The following is a 13453-nucleotide window of genomic DNA, read 5'->3' on the forward strand; positions in this document are numbered from 1 at the left end:
TACACCTGATGGTAATTAACCTGTGTTTTGTGTGTGTTTTCCCCAGTAAACCGCTCCCTATTTAAGGAGGCTGAGAGAGAGCAGAGGGAGCGCGACCTGGGCTTGGAGGAAGAGTGTGTGTGTCTGAGAGTGCGTGTGCTTACGTTGCCTAGACTGAAAAGTTGGGGAAAATAAATAAGCCTTCTCTACCTCCAAAACGTTGTCCTGCCGTCCTCTGTGCTCCACCCACACATTGTTCGCGCTACACCATCTTAATTATTGTTTGTGTTACAATAAAAAAACAAAACAAGGGGAGAGATTCGGGGGTTTCGATATGGAGTAGATGTGCGTTAGGGGAGCTCCACCTCCACTTCACCATCTGCCTCGTGCATAAGACATTTAATCATCATTTCATGTGTCTGAAGTGAACTACATCATCTTAGTCAAGATGAAGAAAACTGGTAAAGGAAAGAAGCAAGACAAATGTCCCGGTGAGGACGATTTTGGTGACCACTGTGCCATACTAACAGACACATGTGAAGCTAACACTAACGTAGCTAGCTCCCTGGCTTGTATTACCATTGAAGACATCCTGACAGCCATAAAAACACTGGGCAGCAGGGTCAACATGAGGTTCACAGAGCTCAATGGAGTTATCTCAGTGGCTGCCCACTGCTCTGGGTGTGTGTGCGCACGTGTGTTCACTGCTTCAGATGGGTTAAATGCAGAGGATGAGTTTCACTGTGCTTGAAATGTGCATGTGACAAATAAAGGTTTCTTCTTCTTCTTAAAGTTGCCCTAACCGAAGTCAGCGAGCGGGTGTCATCTACTAAGGCCGCCACCGAGTCACACAAGAGGTAGTCGGATGTTGCAAAATGTCGTCAACTTGTTCATTCTATGCCTAGAAGACTTGGTGCTGTCATTAAAAATCATGGAGGCCATACAAAGTACTAGATGTAGTAGTTTTTGTTGTGGGGTGTACTCATTTTTGCACCACTCTAATTTGAGTAAAACTGAAAAATGTGTAATCTAAGTTATATTATTAACCTTACTTTTTCCCGTTATAAGTTAAACAGATGTTATATTAAACTTTGTCTTATCAACATTTTGGAATAGTTTGTGTTCATTGAGATATTGTTTAAAATGTTACTTTTCAAAGGGGGTGTACTCATTTACGCTGAGCACTGTTTATGCTCCATCATACATCCAGATCAAACTGGCTTTATGCCCGGTCAGGAGAGGCGGTTGTTATTTCACTAGATGCACAATGCGTGTTTGATCAAGTAGAGTGGCCTTACATGATGTCAGTGCTCAAAAAATTTGAATTTGGACCCTCCTTCCAAAAATAAAAATGGAGTGAAATAATTTATTCACAACCAACCGCATCAGTTATTACTAATCAGACTATCTCCCGGGGCGCCGTGCCATGGGTCCGGGGACCTGGGTTCGGTTCCGACCTGAGGTCGTTTCCCGATTCCTCCCCTGCTCGTTTCCTGTTTTTACGCTGTCCTATCCAATAGGGGTGGAAAAAGCCCCCCAAAAATCTTTTAAAAAAAATCAGAATATCTCCCCTCCATTTGCAGTTCATCGTGGGACCCGTCAAGGTTGCCCCCTCTCCCCCTTTTTGTTCGCGATTATCATCGATCCGTTCGCTGCTAGTGTCAGACAGAGCCCTTTAATCTCTCCTGTCAACATGTTTGGCTATAAACATTATCTTTCGCTATATGCAGACGACATTCTCTTGTACATTTCCCAGCTGCAAGCATCAATACCTCCTCTCCTGACTCTCATTAATAAGTTTGGCAGTCTCTCAGGATTTTCTATCAACTGGGAGAAAAGCGAACTTATTTGTTGTTATTTGCTGTAGTTAACAAGGCATATTTGCAATCCATTCCATTTAAGAAATCCTACAAAGCTTTTACATATTTAGGAGTGACTGTCACCAAAAACCCAAATAATCTCCTCCGATTAAACTGGCAAAGCAAAACTGAGCAAGTCAAAACCAATATCGAGTTTTGGAAAACCCTCCCAATATCCATGGTTGGAAAGATGAATGCAGTCAAGATGATCGTATTGCCCTGCTTTCTCCATCTTTTCCAGTCCATTCCATGTTTTATTGTGCAATCACACTTCAAGCAGTTAGATTTAATTATTATACCTTTCATTTGGAGTTATAAAACTGTTAGAATCTCAAAAAAACACCTATCAAAACCAAAGGACATGGGAGGTTTTGCTTTACCGAATTTTAAGTTGTATTATTGGGCTGCACACCTAACTATTCTTGGATGGTGGAAGAAGGGCCCTCCTTCTGAGGCAGACTCCTGCCCTGTATGGTTGTGTACGGAAAGAATGCTTTGCAAAAAAACTTCATTATCGACTCTTAACAGTCCCACTACTGTTAAAAAGGCATGCTTTAATAACAGTTTTGTAATTGGCAACACCATAAGAATCTGGAAGCAGATAAAACATTACATAGAGGCTCCAAAAACCTATTTGGATACCCCAATATGTGAAAATCATTCTTTTCTACCAGGTCTGACTGATAGTGTTTTCCTCCTCTGGAAACGGAAAGGCATTTGCAACATTGGTGACCTATACATTAACGGCATTTTTGCCTCATACCCACAACTTGTAGCTAAATATGACATTCCTAAATCTGGCCTTTTTCAATACTTTCAAATTCGAAATTGTCAGGACGCATTTACCCAACTTTGAAATTCTGGTAGAGCATGAGGCCCTTGAGGCAACAAACAAATTTGAACCTGCTGCTTCGTTTCGTTCGTTTTGGGCAGTTTCGTTCTTTTACCGGATCTTGCACAACAATACTCCATTGAACACAGCAAGTATTAGGCAGGCATGGAAAGATGAGCTGAATGCAGAATTGGAAGATGACGTATGGGATGAATGTTTAAAAAGTATACATGATTGCTCTGTGAATGTCAGGCATTGCCTTATGCAGTTTAAGACATTTATAATGAAGACAAGGGAGACATGTTTAAAAAGATGTGGGACCTTGTACTGCAACTGTTTCAACAAAAGGACTAATGTGTCGATCACTGTGAAACACCTTGCTGTGTGTATTTCTCATTTTACTATTCATTTTGTACAGTTTTTAAAAAATATATACATGGTTAGTTTATTGTCATAACTGTGGTCTTATTTCTTTACATGATGAGCTGATCCTGTTCATGTTTTATTTATTAGTTTTGGGGTGGGGGAGGGTTTTTTCTCTTTTATCTGTTTGTCCTGTGTTCTTTTTCCATTTTGAAAAGCAATAAACATATATTTAAAAAAACAAAACAAAAAACCCCAAAACCAATTTGCACGAGTGGTAGGCATGTTGTGTAAATCAAATGGTGTTAACCCCCACAAAAATTAATTTTAATTCCAGCTTGTAATGTGACAAAACAGGACAAACGCCAAGTGAGATGCATACTTTTGCAAGACACTGTATATGAGCTTTTTTTTTTGTAGCTGTAGGCAACATCATTTTTTGCAATATGACAAAAGTCTACTTTATGTTGACTATATACATGGGGGAGGGGGAGTTAAGAAAAACTGAAATGAATCAACTGAAATAATAATTTAGATTTTAAATGGCAAACATTAAGACGTTGCTAGATCTAAGATGGCACCATGGATGGCTGCCTCTGTTGAGTGCTCTCCAGTGATTTGTTTGGATTATTCCCTGCCAAGTCATTTCTCTCAAATACACCAGAGTTGATGATTCTGGTCAGTGTTTGCGTCCCACCACAAACCTGCATGAGAGAACCTCTTTAACTTCTTAATATCGGATGAACTGTATGGAGCAGAAGTACCCAGCCTCTCTCATCACCTTGGAGGACTTTAACAGAGCTAATCACAACCATGAACTTCCCAAATATAGACAATACAATAAGTGTCCCACCAGGGAAAAGACTGGTATAGACCACTGTTCCAGTGGTTTAAAAGGATTCTGACTTCTCTGCCCACCCCCCAGTTTTAGGTCACTCTGGTCTACCGTCTTCTTCCCCCATACAAGCAGAAATCTGCTATGCCTGTAGTCCCCACCCTGAAGAGTTGGACTATGGAGGTTAAATTGGAATTACAGGAGAGCTTTGATTGCATGGACTGGAGTTCGTTTGAAGCTGTAGGTGACGTAGATGAGCTCATTGGCTCTGTGACAACATATCAGCTTTTTCAAGAGCATGCATATTCCCATAAAGACTCAAAGAAAATTTGACAATGCCAAACCATGGTTCACTGTAAAACTCAGTTATGGTAGGAAATGGAAGTGGCCTACAAAAGTGGAGAGAGGACCTGCTGCAACAACAAAGTAGTAACAAAGTATGCTGAAAAGCATGTTTTCAGCTAATGACCTGGTATTAATGTGGCCTTCAAGACTTCAACTACATGAAACCATGCTCCCACTCTGCCAAGAACCAATGACAGACTGATGACCTGAATGTGTTCTCCTGCTTCCCAACCTGCACTAATGATCCTTGAAGATGATGTAAGGCTACTCTTTAAGAAGGAATGAAAGAAGAAGGTTCCAGGACTCAACAATGTATCAAGTATTAAGACTATTTAAGTACAGAGAACCTCCAAGCATACCAAGCACACCAACAGTAGTAAAAGTTGGTGACTCAAAGACCCCTTTGAACCTGGAATGGATCAAACCAGTCTTTGAAAGTCAAAGATCAACTAGTCCCAGTCTTTAATCAGGTCGTCAATAGATAACTGGAGCTGTGTGTTGTCACAGCTTGCTTCAAAAGCACAAGCATCATACCGATATATATCCAGCAACATGGGAAAGAATTAATACAGACTCATTATTCTGATGTCTGTAAAGGAAACAGTGGATTAAACTGCGTGAAATCATATCCAGCACTCTCAGCACTGGCACCCTACCCAAGGGTGTGTGCTCTCCTCACTGCTCTCCTCCATCTACACCAATGACTGCACCTCTGGTGACCCCTCTGTCAAGATCCTAAAATTTGCAGACATGACTGTCATCATGGATCAGGCTGATGACAACTAGCTGATCAGATTACACTGATGCAGTCTCAACGACCTTGAGCTGAACACCGTCAAAATGGTGGACTTCAGGAAGAACCCTCCACCATGATCCCCCTTCACCATTCTCAACACTGTGACAGTCATGGAATCCTGAAGTTTTCTCAGAATTACCATTTGCCAGGACTTGAAGTAGAAGACCAATGTAGTCTCCATCATAAATGTGGTGCAGTAGAGGATGTACATCTTGCACCCCTAAGTAAGTGAAATCAATCTAAGGACATACTGTGCCAATTCAGCAAAGCCATCTTCAAGTCCTCTGCACATCCATCACTGTCTGGTTTATGTCTACCACCAAACAAGATAAACTGAGATGACAAAAGATAGTCAAAACTGACAGAAAATTGGACCATTGGTGACCATCCTGAGTCAGGAAACAGCCATTAAAAATGAGTAAAAAATAACAGAACACTTCCCAACCTGGACACAGCCTGCGTCTCATCTCTGGCGGGCACTAAACCATCCAGACACAAGAACAGATTCTTCATCTAGCTGTCACACTGAGGAACCCTCACCCTAGTCATGGGCCTTAATGTTCTCTTTAATCATTAAGGCCCATGGTGGGGAAGCCATGGCCTAAAGGTTTGAGAAGCAACTTTCTGTTGAGTTACATGTCGATCCTGAAACACCAGTGATGCTGACCTCTTCTGCTCTTCGGCCCTGCCTGATCCATCCTGATGCCCTTCGTTTGGCTAGAGTCTTATCACATTGCTCCTTTGGAGGACGGCCCCATATGGACAGTCGAAAGTCGCACTTAAACGGTTCTGGACACTTAGTTTTTTGCTGTGATGGCCGAGGACTACAAGCACCATGATAACTTTTGGACTGCGGTTGTCATGTACAGTTTTGCACTCAAGTCTCCATCAATGAACAGCTGATGACTTCAACAAAATAGACTTCATGCTAAAAGTATAATGAATTTCCTGGTTACACAGCTGTACTTTGTGACTATATAGGACACAGTTATGGAAGCAAGTTATTTATAATCATGCTATCTGTTATAACCCAAATGAGGATGGTTCCTCCTTATGCCATCTTAAGTTTTTCCTTGCCACAAGCTTGCTCATCAGGGATAAATAAACTTGGATAAAATTAGCTCAAATGTTTAAAGGTGCCCTTCCACCAAAAACGTTTAATACTGGCTCTTTTTGAAATACCATAGTTCACTCCGAGTTGCATATGCATGCTGCATGTGAAAATGTAATTCTACTCCCATTCCCTGTATTAGCTTATGAAAGAAAATAGTCGGAAAAACGAGCGGATCAGAAAAAGCCATACGAAGTTACGTCACTTCAAAAATTAGTGTTCATGGCCTCGCCCACCTTGGCTTGCGACCGCCCACGGGAAGAAAGTGCGAGGAAAGAGACGTAATTCGCCCCGAGGCGCAGCGCGCTGCATCAGTTTCGTTTCTAACGGCGGCTCCAGCCCGACTTTGCACGCTCATAACTCGGGCAGGGGAGGTCCCAGCCTCCCCAGACTTGGCAGCCAGCAACCTCTTCCCTCTCCCAAATGAAAGAGAGCTCCCAGGGCGGGCTAGCTCCGTGCCTCGGGATGAAATTCGCCCCGAGGCGCGGCGCTCCACATCAGTTTCGTTTCAACGGCGGCTCCAGCCTGACTTTGCATGTTCGTAACTCGGGCAGGGGAGGTCCCAGCCTCCCCAGACTTGGCAGCCAGTGGCCTTTGCCCTCTCCCGAACAAAAGAGTGCTCCCAGGGCGGGCTAGCTCCGCGCCTTGGGACGTACTTCACCTAACCCTAAGTCCCAGCCTCCCCAGACTTGGCAGCCAGTGACCCCTGCCCTCTCCCGAACAAACCAGCGCTGCCAGGGCCTGTCAGCTCCCAGCCAGGGGACGTTATTCCCCCCACACCCCCAGAGGCAAGCTCCGCTCCATGCCTCGTGCCTTGATGAGAGCTGCTGCCGCAGGGAGTATTCAATTAAATAAATAAATAAATAAACGAACGACTCCCACACGCGCACACACAAGCGTTCTGGTTGGGGAGAGAGCTCCCTTCCTCTGCTCTCCCTCTCCTCTTATAGGGTGCGGTCACTGGGGAAGACACACAAACACGTGAATTCCCGTCAGGTGCAGTGATTCTGCCACTTACCTTCCCTGACTCCGCCCTCCATTCACAGACCGATGCTCGGCCACGCCCCCGCTGCCACATCTAAATTGTTATTGGTCAAAACATCGACGTTGAGACCATAATAGCCAATCAAAACAGTTTTTACAAAGACACCCACATCCGCTTGTTCTGACCCACTGGAGGTAGCGTCACAGTGCTGTTAGCCAATCAGAGGTAACGCGTTTACTGATTGCTGTTAGCCAATCAGAGGTAACATGTTTACATGTCATGAATATTAATGAGTAAGAGCTGAAATCCTGTCGTTCTCCCACCACCCACTCCTCCACCAAACTAGAACAGCCTGAAACAGGAGAACCACAGCATTTTTTTCACCAAAACCGGCTCACAGGGCATTCATTCATACTAGAGACCACCACACAATTAATGAAAAAACGATGCAAGGGGACCTTTAAAGTCTTTAATTTTCTGTAAAGCTACTCTGCAACAATGTCTGCTGTTAAAAGCGCAATACAAATAAACTTGACTTGGGGACTAAAAAGGTCACTGGTTTGATTCCCTGGACCAGCAGGAATGGCTGAAGTGCCCTTGAGCAAGGCATCCCCAACTGCTCCCCAGGCTGCTCTGGGTATGTTGTACATCACTCTGGATAAGAGCGTCTGCTAAACGTCCATCATGTCATGTTATTCTGTGCTGGACAATATTTGATCTCTATGCGATACTTAAGCAACACAAGCGGCAACTGCCAAACCATCATTATTGATTTTTAGCTCATCCGGCCGACAGGCGATGAGTTTATGCCATCATGTGTTGTCTGTCATCTGTCTGTTGTCGTCCTTGTATCACAAAAATCGCTTCGTCTCCTTCAGTTCTTCACTGATTTTTATTCTTTTTGGCAGGAAGGTAGGTCTGCCTGGGGTGCATATAGCTTCTGCCCAAATTTGCATAATTACAATTAACAATGAAGATATGGAGTAATTAAGCCTGAACAAGCAGCTTCCACACAAATCGCTTCTTCTCCCTCAGTTCTTCACCGATTTTGATTCTTTTTGGCATGTAGAGGTACAGTACCTAGGGTATTATAACTTCTACCCAGATTTGCTTAATTACAAATATTAATGAAGTTTTGGACTAATTAAGCCTTAATGAGCAGTTCAACAAAAATTCCTTCTTCTCAGTCAATTCCTTGCCATTTTGGATTCTCTCTGGCAAATAGGTAGGTATTCCTAAGGCGGATATAGCTTCTATACACAACCCCGATTCCAAAAAAATTGGGACAAAGTACAAATTGTAAATAAAAACGGAATGCAATAATTTACAAAAACTCAAAAACTGATATTGTATTCACAATAGAACATAGACAACATATCAAATGTCGAAAGTGAGACATTTTGAAATTTCATGCCAAATATTGGCTCATTTGAAATTTCATGACAGCAACACATCTCAAAAAAGTTGGGATGGGGAAATAAGAGGCTGGAAAAGGTAAAGGTACAAAAAAGGAACAGTTGGAGAACGAGGGTTATGTATATAACCGCGGTTCTATGAGTTTCGGATGACCGCCAGAGGCGGTGCTTTCAGCACATGGATATCCATCACACGAACGTGCAGGTCGAGTAATAGTAACAACAAAGTCACGTGTGACCTGGGTGACGTCACCTTGTGACCCCAGCATAAAAGACCGGTAAACCCAGGAAGTGACCTCTTGGCAAATCTTCTCGTGTACACTCCGAGTGACTGCCAAGCTCTGGCGGTCATCCGAAACTCATAGAACCGCGGTTATATACATAACCCTCGTTCTATTTCGTTTCTCCTGACCGCCAGAGGCGGTGCTTTCAGCACATGGATGACTAATACCAACCAGGTCATGAGGAGTGCCTACCCGTACTCAGTGCTGCTGCGACGGGCCTGGAATGACAGCCGTCGCCACAGGATTATGTGGGACGACATTAAGACGGTAAAACCTGGTGAAGGTGCAGCTGGAAGCCCAGGAGGCTGCGCTGCATATGTCTGAAAGGGGCACACCCTTCAGTGATGCCCATGAGGCCGCCACGCCCCGTGCAGAGTGCGCCCTGACAGCCGGAGGAATCGGGGAGCCACTATGCCTGTAGGCATGTAATATGGCCTCGACTATCCACTTGGATAGCCTCTGCTTAGAGAGCGCCAGGCCCTTCCTTGGCCCTGTGTGGCACAGGAACAGGGCGTCGCTCCTACGGAAGCCCCCTGTACGGGACACGTACACCCTGAGGGCGCGAACTGGGCACAAAAGTTCCGACCTCTCACCATGGCCCGCCTCGAATGCCGCAAGGCTAAGGGGCTGGTTGACGAAGGTAGCAGAGAGGGTCTTCGGGAGGAAAGAGGGGTTAGGCCACAGGGTGACCCCACTGTCGCCGGAGTGCCACTGCAGGCACTCCCCACTGACTGACAGCGCGTGTAATTCCCCGACGCGCCTCGTCGATGTAATGGCCAGAAGAAAAGCAGTCTTCAGGGAGAGCCATGAAATGTCTGCTGTGAGCAGGGGCTCAAACGGTGCGTCGCAGAGAGCCTGCAGCACCAAGTGAAGATCCCATGTGGGTACCCGGCTCCGTCGGGGGGGTCTCAACCGGAGAGCACCCTTCAAAAAACGTGCCACCAAGGGGTGGGACCCCACGGTCCTTCCCCCAACTCTGGCATGCCGAGCAGAGATGGCAGCTGCATAGACCTTGATGGTGGCAGGAGTAAGACCCTTATCAAACAGAGACTGGAGGAACAGTAGAATGGTCGGCAGGGGGCAGCATGTAGGCTCCTCCCCCCGAGTTAAGCACCAGTTGGAGAAAAGCCTCCATCTGTTGGCGTAGAGGGCATTGGTGGAGGGTGCCCGAGAGCTTGCAATGGTGTTGACCACTGCCGGTTCGCAAAGACCTAGCAGGGGGTCCGGCCCTTCAGCGGCCACACCCAGAGCTGCAGACGGGCTGGATCCGGGTGCCAGATCTGCCCTCCCAGCTGTGATAGCAGGTCCGTCCTCACTGGCAGGCACCAGGGGTCGCCGTTCAGAAGTTGCAGCAACTTGGGAAACCACACTCGGCCCGGCCACCGAGGGGCGACAAGCAGCAGCCCGTGGTGGTCCATCGCAACCCTGTGTAGGGTTGGCACAATCAGCGGCAGAGGGGGGAAGGCATACAGCAGTTGCCTCGGCCAAACATGCGCCAGCGCATCCTGGCCCAGGGAGCTGGGGCCGTGGAGGCTGAACCACAGAGGACAGTGTGTTGACTCCTGGCAGGCAAAGAGGTCCACCTCTGCCCTGCCAAAACGTTCCCAGATGGCGAGAACCACCGCTGGGTTGAGTCTCCATTCCCCGGGATCGGGGACCTGGCGGGACAGCAGATCCGCTGCCCTGTTGGCGGTGCCTGGCAAGTACATGGCACGCAGGCTCAGGAGATGTCGATGGGCCCACCGCAGAAGTTGGCCGGCCACTTCCAAGCACTGAAGGGACTTGGTGCCTCCCTGGTGGTTGATGTAGTACACTACCGTAGTGTTGTCCGTCCGCACCAGAACGTGTCTGCCGGCCAGGCCTGGGAGGAAGTGCTGTAGGCCGAGGAACACAGCCCGTAGCTCCAGCACGTTGATGTGCTGCTGTCGCTGCCCTGGACTCCAGTGGCCTCTGACGGTCCGGCATTGCCAGACTGCACCCCAGCCTCCCAGGGAAGCATCCGTGGTGATGACCTCCCTCCGGGAGGGGATAGCCGCCAGCGGAATACCCCGTAGAAGGTAAGCCCTCCTCCTCCATGGACGGAGGAGCCTGACAAAAGTATCCGTCGCCTTCACGAGCCTGTGCCCGTGCAGCACCGGGTGGAGGTGGAGATCGTTGAGCCACCTCTGAAGCGGGCGTAAGTCCAGGAGTCCCAGCGGGACCAGAGGGGAGGCTGCCGTAAGCATGCCCAGCAGGCGCTGAAAGGTCTTCAGGGCGAGTGACCTGCCCCGTCCGAAGTGGCCAAGCAGCAGGCGGATGTTGTGGATCCTGGTCTGGGAGGGGGTTGCCATCAACGACCTCGAGTCCAGGTGCATGCCCAAGAAGGTCGTCTCCTGGCTGGGCACCAACGAGCTCTTCTTGTAATTTACCCTGAGCCCCAGCTCTGCGACATGTGAGAGCACAGTCGCGATGTCGGTGCGGGCCTGAGCTGCTGACCGTGAACAGACGAGCCAGTCGTCCAGGTAAGGCAGGACACGCAAACCCCTTGCCTGAAGTGGTGCCAATGCCGCTGCCACACACCTGGTGAACACACGGGGTGCCAGCGATATCCCAAAGGGCAGAACATTGAACTCGAAAGCCTGGCCCTCGAAGGCAAACCGCAGGAACTGCCTGTGGTGTGACGCAATGGGAACATGGAAGTAGGCGTCTTTCAGGTCGACGGTGGCAAACCAGTCGCCCGCCTGGATGTGGTGTAAGACATCCACTGTACGCAGCATGCGGAATCTCATGGTCTTCAAGTGGGAGTTGAGGGACCTCAGGTCGAGGATCGGGCGGATACCGCCGTCCTTCTTCGGAACCAGAAAATACCTGGAGTAGAACCCACCTTGCTGTCTCTGCCTGTCGACGGGAGAGATTGCTCCTTTCTCCAGGAGGGTGGAGATTTCCTGCCGGAGGACGAGGGACTTCCCCGGATGGCTCACGGTGGTGTGTTTGACCCCATGAAAACGCGGCGGTCGGCGGCAGAACTGGATGCGGTAACCCTCGGTGAGGGTCACCAGCACCCAGGGGTCTGGGGTCAATGCTTTCCAGCTTTGGAGCTGTTCGCTGGAGAAGCGGCCGACCGCTGGCGCGCTGATGTCAGCGCCGTCCAGAGCGCCCCCATCGGTCACCATGGGGGCGACGAGGAGCGGACTGGGTGTAGGGGGCGGCACCACGGGTCCGGGAGGTGGTGGGGCGACGAAAGTCATCAACCCGTCTGGTCTCCTGGCGGGTGCGTGGCCGAGACAGAGTCGGTGTGGGCCCCCTGGAGGACTGGGCAGTATTGCCATGGCGGTGGACCTGGCGGAGGCCAGCGAACTGCCACCGCGCCTGGACGACCTGGGCACTCCGGTCCAGGGCTTGCTGAGCGGCCTCGCCAAACAACTCCCCGGGGACAACAGGGAGAGAGCGCAGTACACGGCGGTCGGGCTCGGCCAGAGGGGACTGTGCCAGCCATATCTGCCGGCGGGCGAGGGTGAGATACGACATCAGCCGGCCCAGTTCCCGCGACGAGTAGGCAAAGGCCTGGAGAGCCGCGTCGCACAGCTCCCGTGATGCCGCGCTTGTCCCCTCCAGCGTCTGGGCGAGGGCCAGCAGCAGATGGGACATGGAATTGTCAATACGACCCATTCGTGCCGCCGTGTCGTATCCCCGCACGATGAGGTTGTCGGTCGCACGGCATTGGGTGCGGGGGCATCGGGCGTCAGGCCGCAGAGCCTCGTTGGGCGAAAGGACGAGGGCAGCCACGGAGGGCTCGATGTTGGGCATCTGCTGGAGGCCGTAGGTAGGGGCGTCCTGCATTGCTGCCAGGGCCCTGCAGTCACCAGGGAGGTGGGAAAGGCGTCTAGGGTCCGCCCAACACCTCTGTAACTCCTCGATGTATGGGGCCGAGGGCGGAACAGACAACGAGGAAGGCTGTGTGGAACCTCTGAAGAAAGCGCTCTGATGCTGGGCCACCGGGGGCGTGTCCAACCCCAGACGGGCCAATGCAGCCCTCAACGTTGGCTGGATGGATGAGCGTCCGCCTTCCGACGCGGTGCCACGGCTGGTGGCCTGGGAACCGGCCAGAGAGGTGGGGTCGTGACCAACAGACCCACCGCAGTCAAAGCTCTCCGACGCCCGGATCGACAGTTCATCCAGGCCGCGTGCATCAACGGCCGGTGACAGAAGCGGTGGTGATGGTGAATGGTCGGGCTGCCAGGCAGAAGGGGTGGCTGCGGGAACACTGCTGCCCTGTGGCGGAGGCTGGAGATTCGCCAGCAGGGCCTTCATCTCCTCCAGCTCGGTGGACATCACCTCCACCTTCCGAGCCAAATCGTCCGAGCGCTTCTTTTTCACCTTAGAAGCGGAGACGCGTGGGGGAGCCCCACGGCGCTTGCTGGGCCCCGCTGCTGCCGCCGGCACCATGTCCTGTCCCCCCGAGGCCCGGGGGATGTCAGACGGAGGATCCAACCGAGCCAGCCTGGCGGTCCGCGCAGCCACACTCAGGCACATGCAGTCTGCGCAGGCCATGTCCGTCAGCCCCTGCCGCAGGTGATCAATACCCAGGCACGAGGGGCACTCGCGGTGGCCGTCCTCCGGCTCGAGGGGGGCCCGGCAGTTGGCGCAGCGAGAGAATAGGTCCATGACAC

Source organism: Neoarius graeffei, chromosome 9 (assembly GCF_027579695.1).
Source record: "Neoarius graeffei isolate fNeoGra1 chromosome 9, fNeoGra1.pri, whole genome shotgun sequence".
NCBI classification, from domain to species: Eukaryota; Metazoa; Chordata; class Actinopteri; order Siluriformes; family Ariidae; genus Neoarius; species Neoarius graeffei.